Source organism: Capsicum annuum, chromosome 1, assembly GCF_002878395.1.
Source record: "Capsicum annuum cultivar UCD-10X-F1 chromosome 1, UCD10Xv1.1, whole genome shotgun sequence".
Taxonomy (NCBI): domain Eukaryota; kingdom Viridiplantae; phylum Streptophyta; class Magnoliopsida; order Solanales; family Solanaceae; genus Capsicum; species Capsicum annuum.
Window position 1 is genome coordinate 214,651,152 of NC_061111.1, and position 9,392 is coordinate 214,660,543.

Here is a 9,392-nt window from a genome sequence, read left to right on the forward strand (position 1 = left end):
TTGAAGCTTCTTTCAGTTTCTTAGTAAGAATGGGTGAGGGTATTCTGCCTAAATAGTAGACACATGTAATAAATAAGAGAATACTAAAGATCCGAGCCATAAAATTTTTCAATTCTAACACAAGGTACTTATTAGATCGAATGTACTTATTCGATATAATAGAATGATTTTTGCCATATCCAAACTAATACCAACCAAAGACATTTCATGAATAAAATATGACCAATTAACCAACCAACAAAACTACTTGTTACAAATAAGATCTTGTTGTTTCATCGAAAGAGATAAATGTTGACTAGTCTAGCTAACATTGAACTTGGTAATATGAAATGGTTGAATAATTGAAAAATAAGATAATTCGGGAATATACATTGAATGTTGAGATTACGCATTGAATTTCTGGTAGTAGATCCATAATCGAAAAAGTGTTTTTGATTGTTCCAGAAGAAATGAAACAAAAGATATGGTAGAGCTAGGATAGTTATTTTATGAGGTCTACCCTAGCTCATACAATACTGTCCTAGCTCTACCATATCTTTTGTTTAGAAACAATTACAAACACTTTTTCGATTATGGATCTACTACCAGAAATTCAATGCATAATCTCAATATTCAATGTGTATTCCTAAATAATCTATATAAATTTTCATCCATTGTGATAAATTTAAACAATTATATGGATTTATTAAATGCTCAAAAAGTGATGAGTCATTAAAAATAAATGATAGTGATACCATAAAACTTATTTATACAATCAAATTCAAAATTAATTCAAGAGTTTGTTGTCTTTCTATTTTGTAGAAATATTTATTAATCTTACTACAAATTTTTAGTTTTCCTAACAATTTTATCATTGATAAATAATTAAAGTATCTTGACATTCCCTTTCAAATTTAGTACATGCTTGATTATTAAATAAAAAATATTTTTTTTATATAACTAAAAATGTTTAAAATTTTAATTTTAAAAAATATAATTTAGCTCTCCAAATATTAATGATATTAAATAATGAAAAATAAGAGTAATTCTTTTTCACATTTTTTTATGATGAATTTTTTTAAACAAAAATGGGATTATCAACATTTTATAGAATTTAGGACAAAATAAGTATTTTAATATGAAATATTAAAGCTTCATACACATTAAAGAAATATCAACATAAATTTTTTAACATGTATTTGAAAAAAATTTACTAAAATTTTTTTTAATAAAAACTTTTGTATGATTTAATATGAAGGAAAATAATCAAGCCAAATAAGGTAAAAGATATTTTTGTAAACAAACTATCTATTCTTAGAAATAATGCAATGCATATTATTTTTGGTACCATAAACCAAATAACCACTAAAAAATAATCTCAGGATAACTAATTCTAAGACAACTAATTTCAGTATAACTAATCTCAATATAACTAATTTCAACATAACTTTTTTTCAACCAAACGGCCCCTAAGAGTTTTCTTAAGCACCTTAAAAGTTTTTAAAATATAAAATCAGCCCTTTCAGTTTTTTTTTTTTTTTTTTAATTTTGGGGTTTTATTAAGGGTTTCTTACGTAAATATAGCACTGGCATAAAGAGTTTCAACAAAAATGGTCACATGCACATGAGGAAATTACATGGAATGAACCTCATAACAGGTGACTTTAAATTTTTGTCCCAGAAAAATTTTTAAATACTAACCTTCTTTCCTTTTTATGTATAGAACAAATATATTTTTGTTTCTTTACACCTCAAATATTTTTAAACTTTTCATGGTCATTTGTCTCTCAACTTTTTTTTTTTTTTTGTTTTAATTCATTTGTCTCAACCTTTATTTTCTTTTACTTTTTTTCCCTCTTTTTTGCTTTTCCTCAAATATTATCTATTTCTCCATCTATCTCTTTTTTAATTCATTTGTCTCAACTTTTTTTTTTTTAATTTTATTTTTATTTTTTCTTCTCATTTTTGTTTTTTTTCAATTTTTCTTTTTTTGGGTTTTTCATTCTTTTTTTAGCCTTTATTTTTTTCCTTTTTTTTCTTTTTTCTCAATCTTTTTTTCTTCTTTTCTCTATTTTGTTTCTTCTTTCTTTTTTTCTTTTTGTCTGAACTCCTATTATATTTTGCTAAATAGAACGTTGGATAATCCGTGAAGGGATCTTTTTTCTTTGACATCAAAGTAAATTTATGGGCACGACTTGTTGTTTGGAAGTCCTTTGGAATAAGTCTCACCTCTAAAGCAGAAGTTATAGAATATCTTATAAATTAGACACAATGTAGTAGTATTAAGTCTTGCTTGTGGGGCATAACTTGTTGTTTGAAAATACTTAAGTCTTGCCTCTAAGGCAAGAGTTATAGAATATCTCATAAATCAAAACACAATATGATAGTGTCAACACTTGCCCATTGGGCGTAGCTTATTTTTTCAAGAGGTTCTTGGGCTAAGTCTTGTCTTAAAGGCAAGACTAATAAAGCATTACATAAATCAAAACACAATATGGTAATGTCAACTCTTATCCATGGGGCGTAACTTGTACGTTAGGTCTTGCCTCTAAGGCAATATCATACATCAAGACACGATGTGGTAGTGACAACTCTTGCCTATGGGGCTAACTTTTTGTTTGAAAGCCCTTGGACTAAGTCGTGCCTTTAAGGCAAGAGTTATAGAACATCTCATAAATCAAGACATAATATGATAGTGTTAACTCTTACCCATGGGGCATAACTTATTGTTTGAAAGTACTTGATTTATAAAACAACTTTTAAATTAAGCCACAATGTGGTAGTGTCAACTCTTGTCCATAAGGTATAACTTGTTGTTTAAAAGTCTTTGGGCTAAGTTTTGCCTCTAAGGCAAGAGTTATAGAGCATGTCATAAATTAAAATATAATGTGGTAGTGTCAACTCTTATTGGGCGTAACTTGTTGTTTGAAAGTCCTTGGGTTAAGTCTTGCCTTTAAGGAAAGAGTTATACAACATCTCATAAATTAAAACATAATTTGGTAATATCAACTCTTATCCATGAGGCATAACTTATTGCTTAAAATCCCTTAGTCTAAGTCTTACCTCTAAGGAAAGAGTTATAGAGCATCTCATAAATCAATACATTGTGGCAGTGTCAACTCTTATCCACGGGGCATAACTTTTTTTATGGTCCTTGAGCTATGTCTTGCCTCTAAGGCAAGAGTTATAGAACATTTCATAAGTAAAAAACACAATGTGGTAGTGTTGCCTCTTAACCAATGTACGTGTTATAGAGCATTTCATAAGTAAAAAACACAATATGGTTGTATCGGCTCTTGTCCAATGTATGTGTTATAGAATATTTCATAAGTAAAAAACACAATGTGGTAGTGTTGACTTTTGCTCAATGTACGTAACATGTTGTTTGAAAATCCTTGAGATAAGTCATGCTTCTAAGGCAAGAGTTGTAGAACTTCTCATAAATCAAGACATGATCTGGTAGTGTCAACTCTTGCCCATAGGTCATAACTTGTTTCTTGAAAATTCTTGAGCTAAATCTTGCCTCTAAGGTAAGAGTTATAGAACATCTCATAAATCAAAATACAATGTGGTAGTGTCAACTTTTTCCCATGAAACGTAATTAACTTGTTGTTTGAAAATCCCAAGTTTTGTCTCTAAGGTAAAATTTATAGAACATATGACAAATCAAGATATAATGTAGTAGTGTCAACTCTTACACATGGGCGTAACTTATTGTTTGGAAGGAATCAAAAAAAAAGAAAAGTAAACGAAAAAAAATAAAAATTGCAAAAAAAGAAAAAATAAAAATCAAAGAAAATTAAAAATTATATATAGAATTGACAGGATAAAAGGAAAAAAAATTAAAGGTTGAGAAAAAAAAAGATAAAATAAAAATAAAGGCTAAGAAAAACTTTAAAAAAAGAGAAGAAAAAATAAAAATCAAAGAAGAATGAAAAAGAGAATTTTCTTTTAAAAAATAGGAGTTGAGAGGAGAAAGGGAAAAAATATAAGGGTTGAAAAACTAAAAGGAAATAAAAGGGAAAAAGGAGAAAATAAAAAAATAAAATTCAAAGTAAAATAAAAAATGAAAAAAATTGAGAAGAGAAAAGGAAAAAAAATAAGGGTTGAGAATTTTTTTTTAAAAAATAAAATAAGATAAAATAAAAATCAAAGTAAAAAAAAAAAGAGAAAAATATTAGTTGAAAGATAAATAATTATGGAGTTACCTAGAAATATTTGATATGTAGAGAGACAAATAGGTAATTCTTCTATATATAAAAAAGAAGGGAGACTAGTTTTATAGAACTTTTCTTATGAAGGACAAAAAAACAAAGTCACTCATTATGAGAGTCATTTATGTAGTTCATCCCATGTACATGTAATGAATTAATTTCTCCAAAAATGATCACATGTATATATAATGTTGTCATGCCCCAAGATGGTAGGGATGAACCCTTATACACTTTACAAGCAATCTATGACATATACGAGATTATGGATAATAGCAAGCAGGATATCCAATATGAGTTGTATATACACACGAGTGAGTTATATTAACAAAAAATGTTCAATACAATACTGCATGATGTTCATGAAGTCTCTAGTTAATTTAATACACTATACTAGTAATAACTAGTTAGCACAAGGCATGACATACTCAACTAGAGACCTTTACATATAATAAAAAATACTAAACATACACTGGATCTAGAAAGAGATGGAGTTCACCAAAATATCAGTAGAAAACAGCAACAGAGCCTACCGTAGACATCTGCGATCTTGAAAATCTAAGCCTGTGTCAATGAAAGGTGGCAATATGGAGAAGTTAGTACATATACAATATGTACTAATATGAAAAGCAAACAGAATAATAGTTGGGCAAGTGCGGAAGCTCATATGAATCAAGTACCAAAGTAACAGGATTATGCACACACAAGAACTACATATGCGATATGAAATTGTAACCTATGCAACAACTTTATTAGTTCGTCATATAATGTCTAGAAGAGTGTTCATTATAATATAGAACCTATAATTTGCCTAGGTAATGTACTTAAACTATATGTTGCACAAGTAATCATAGTATGGCTTACCAAAGGCGATCTAAATCACATATAAGGTGTACGTTGTCCAAATACATATGACTATGATTTATATGTATAACTGTCATCGCAGTTTGATACAAGGTAAGACCCCTATGAGCTTACTATGAGGGTCTTCCCTTAGGGTATATATGCCATATTTTGGCTTGAGTTAGGGGAAATCACTGCATGACATTCTAGGTGACCCCAAATACAAATGATGTCATAAAAATGGGTACGCCCCAATGTTCGGGTTCACTATAATGGGATGGTCTTAGTTCTATGCATAGAATTACGTCGAGCGGATGCACCAAGTAATAGCTATGTACCCTCCTGTCGTTAATATTTGTCAAATAATGCCTCCAAGGCCTATGACATGTAAATTACGATAATGATAATTTAGCTACTACATTCTATGGTTATTTACTTTCATTCTTAACGTGTGATATATATACCATGTGTCCTAAGAATTTCAAGTAAAGAAATGATAATATGAAATATTGTGAAGACTTGACATAATGAGAGCAAGATGGATACTTAAAAGTTTGATGGTAGAACGAAGAGAATGATATGTAAGGCAAATAAGGATTCCATCCTTGTATCTCATGAGAATTATATTATCATTGATAAAAAGAAGCACATGACGTAGGATGGTGGCTTAGTGGTGAGGGAAGGCTTAGCTTTACATACCTAATTACATTACTAACTTTGATAGTATGCCAAGCCTCAAACAATTCAATTCGTGAAGTATACCCTTTAGCTTCTCAACCACTAGTTTTCGCTATCCGATAGGTAATCCACTGACTACAAGGATAACATACACGTCTATCAATGACTCGTGGGCGTATTTAAAAATTTATTTCAATAATCTTCACTTATATCTGAAATTAATCAAATTCCTTAACAAGAATCTGAAATGAATTCTTTAACATTTTCAACTTATATAATTTAACACCCTTGTGGTGGGGCCCTTCCCCGGACACCGCGCATAGAGATAGCTTTAGTGTACCAGGTTGCCTTTTTTTATAATTCAACACCAAATTGTACAATTGATAGGAATTTTTAGAAATTTCACTTTTATCCTAATTCCATCTCTTTTTTCCCTTTTTTCAAGGATTCTAGTTACAAAATTCATTTCAAAAAGTAGTACAAAAAATTAAATTAAATATCCTCAAATACTTATTTATAATCATATTCAAAAATAGGATAAAGAATTACCTCTTGAAGTTTAAATTACAACTATAGATTTTGCAAATCAATTCTTGAAATCTCTTGAGATTGCAACAAAATCAGTTTAGCTTATGTGCTCCATAAGAAAATAGATATCCTTCCTCTGTTGATAGTCCTCTCTTGATCCTTTTAATTAATTTTTCTTCATGATATGAAAGGAAAAAAAATAAAATAAAGGAGTAGTATCTGCTTTATTTTCCCTAAAGCTAAATAAGGGAATATGCCCTCATTTTTTCCCCTTTTTTGTATTAGTAGCTATAAGCTACATGTTTCCATTTCTTTTTTTTTTTTTTAAAATTATCGATACTGCTCATGTAAATTCCCCCTAAAACCACATATAAAGTGACCCAATGTTTCCTCCATTTGTTACTTCACTTAATGACTTGTAAGAAAAGCCAAAATGGCCCATAACTTAAAATACTTAAAACCACACATATTAAATTAATAATATTTAAGGACCCTTTCTCTTACCAACAACAACCATACTAATATATTCTATAACATTTGCTAATGCACCAAAATTCTCATTATAGACCAAAAATTGTACTTATTTAAGGTGTTAATTCAAAATTTCTCAAGATGTTACAATCTCCCTCATTTAGGATCGTTCATCCTCGAATGATGCATGTAACTTAAGTTTCATTTCATAACTAACCGAGGCATCCATAAGCTCATTTACTCCATTTTGATCCTACCTTGTCCCATCATAAGACCTTAAAATTTGACTATCTCTTCAACTTTTTAAAATTTTTTGGCAGAGTTTCTTTTATAAAAAGGCCTATTGGGAACCTGTTAGCTTACCAGAATACATCCAAACATGCTTCACAGAGCATCACAATATATATAATACTCAACAGATAACACATGAGGCTCTTCCTGGCATTAAACTCAACAAATAATACACGAGGATCCTCTTGGCCATAAACTCAAATAAAAGTTATATTTTATGATGTAACTTACCTTATACTCTATATTTGCATGTTGTATCCATGCAAATCTCAAGAATCATAGGCATGTATCATGTACCTACACATATCAAGTAAGAATCAAATGTCCACAAAACAAAATATAGTAGAAACTAACGATCATATAAAGGGACAAGTAGTTTAAGAACTTTCTAATGGTGTTTGGAACGAATATAGGTATTTAGTTTTCATATTTTCTTCTACTTTCCAAGTGGCTTCTTCTACATCCTGATTTCTCTAAAGTGCTTTAACCGAAGCTATGTTTTTAGTTCTCAACTTTCTTACCTGCCAATCCAATATAGTTGCGGGGACTTTCTCAAGTGACAAGTCTTCCGTAAGATCAATACCTTTTGTAGGAATGACGTGTGAAGGCTCTCCTAAGCATTTACATTGAATAGAAACATGAAAGGTGGGATGTACTACAGCTAACTCTGCAGGTAATTCTAATTCATAGGCTATATGACTAATTTTGCGAATAACTCTATAGGGCCCAATATACATGTGACTCAGCTTACCTTTCCTACCAAACCGCATAATGCCTTTCATAGGCTACACCTTCAAGAATACCAAATCATCAATTTGGAACTTTAAATCCCTATGCTGCAATCTACATAAGGCTTTTGCCTACTTTGATCCATCTTCAACCACTGTAGTATCAAATTAACCTTCTTAATGTCTTGATGGTCTAAATCTGAACCTAATACTTGAGTGTCGCCTACTTTGAACCAACTAATAGGCGATCAACATCCTCTCCCATATAGAGCTTCAAATGGAGCCATACTAATGTTGGAGTGATAACTGTTATTACAAGCAAGTTCTATTAAGGGCATATGATCATACAAATTACCTTTAAAGTCTAACACATATTATCTCAACATATCTTTGAGTGTTTGACTAGTGTGCCCAACTTTACCGTCTGTCTGTGGTTGCAATATAGTGCTTAGATTCACCTATGTGCCCAGGCTCCTTTGAAATGCTATCTAAAACTAAGATTTAAATGGTGAACCTCTATCTAAAGTAATCAACACCTGGGTCCCATATAGGTAGCATATAACTTGGTATAATCTTTAGTCATGCTAGAAGTCTTAACAAGAAGAAAATAGGTTGATTTCGTCAGCCAATCAATTATTACCCAAATAGAGTCATGTTTTTTTTATAAGAAGAAGGTAAACTTGTGATGAAATCTATATTAATAGTGTCCCATTTCCATACTAGAATACTAATGGTCTAAGTTGGGTCACCGGGCTTGTGATGTTCGGCTTTTACTAGTTGACAATTAAAGCATCATGTCATATACTCTGCTATATCATTATTTATGTCACTCTACCAGTAGATCTCTTTAAAACTATGGTAGATCTTCATAGAGCCAAGATGGATTGAATAACATGAGCAATATGCCTCAACCATAATCTGTTGTCTCAACCTATCTACATTCGATACACACAATCTACCTCAAAACCTTTAGGAGCAATCTCCTACTAGATAAAATATTGTTACTCAATATTGTTGAATTCCATATTTGTACTAGACCAATAAGGAATCATCATATTGCCTCTGTTTGACCAATGCCACGAGTAATGACTCGACCATATTGAGTACCATAACACTATCATCTTTGGAATTCATAAGGAAGACTCTTAAGCTGGATAATCTATGAGCATCTCGCCACTTCATGCTGAACAGGTGGAAATATGCTAGATTACCCATGAATAGTCAACTAAGAGCATCTGTTATAATGTTAACTTTACTTGGATGGTAGAGAATATTGACATCATAGTTCTTCAACAACTTTAGCCAACTTCTCTACCTAAAATTCAACTCTCTCTGCTTGAATAGTTATTAAAGAATCTTATGATCTGTAAAGATATCAACATGTACTCCATACAAATAGTGGCACCATATTTTCAATGTGAATACCACTATTCCAAGCTTTAAGTCATTAGTGGGATAATTCTGTTCATGCTTCTTCATTTGTTGAGAAATATACGCTATAAATCTTTCATGATGCATTAGAATAAAACCCAAGCCAACACCTGAAGCATCACAGTGCACAACATACCCTTATGTGCCCTTTGGTAAGCCTAATACTAGCATTGTATTCAATCTATGCTTCAACTCTTAGAAATTACTTTCACAAACATCTGACCACCGGGAC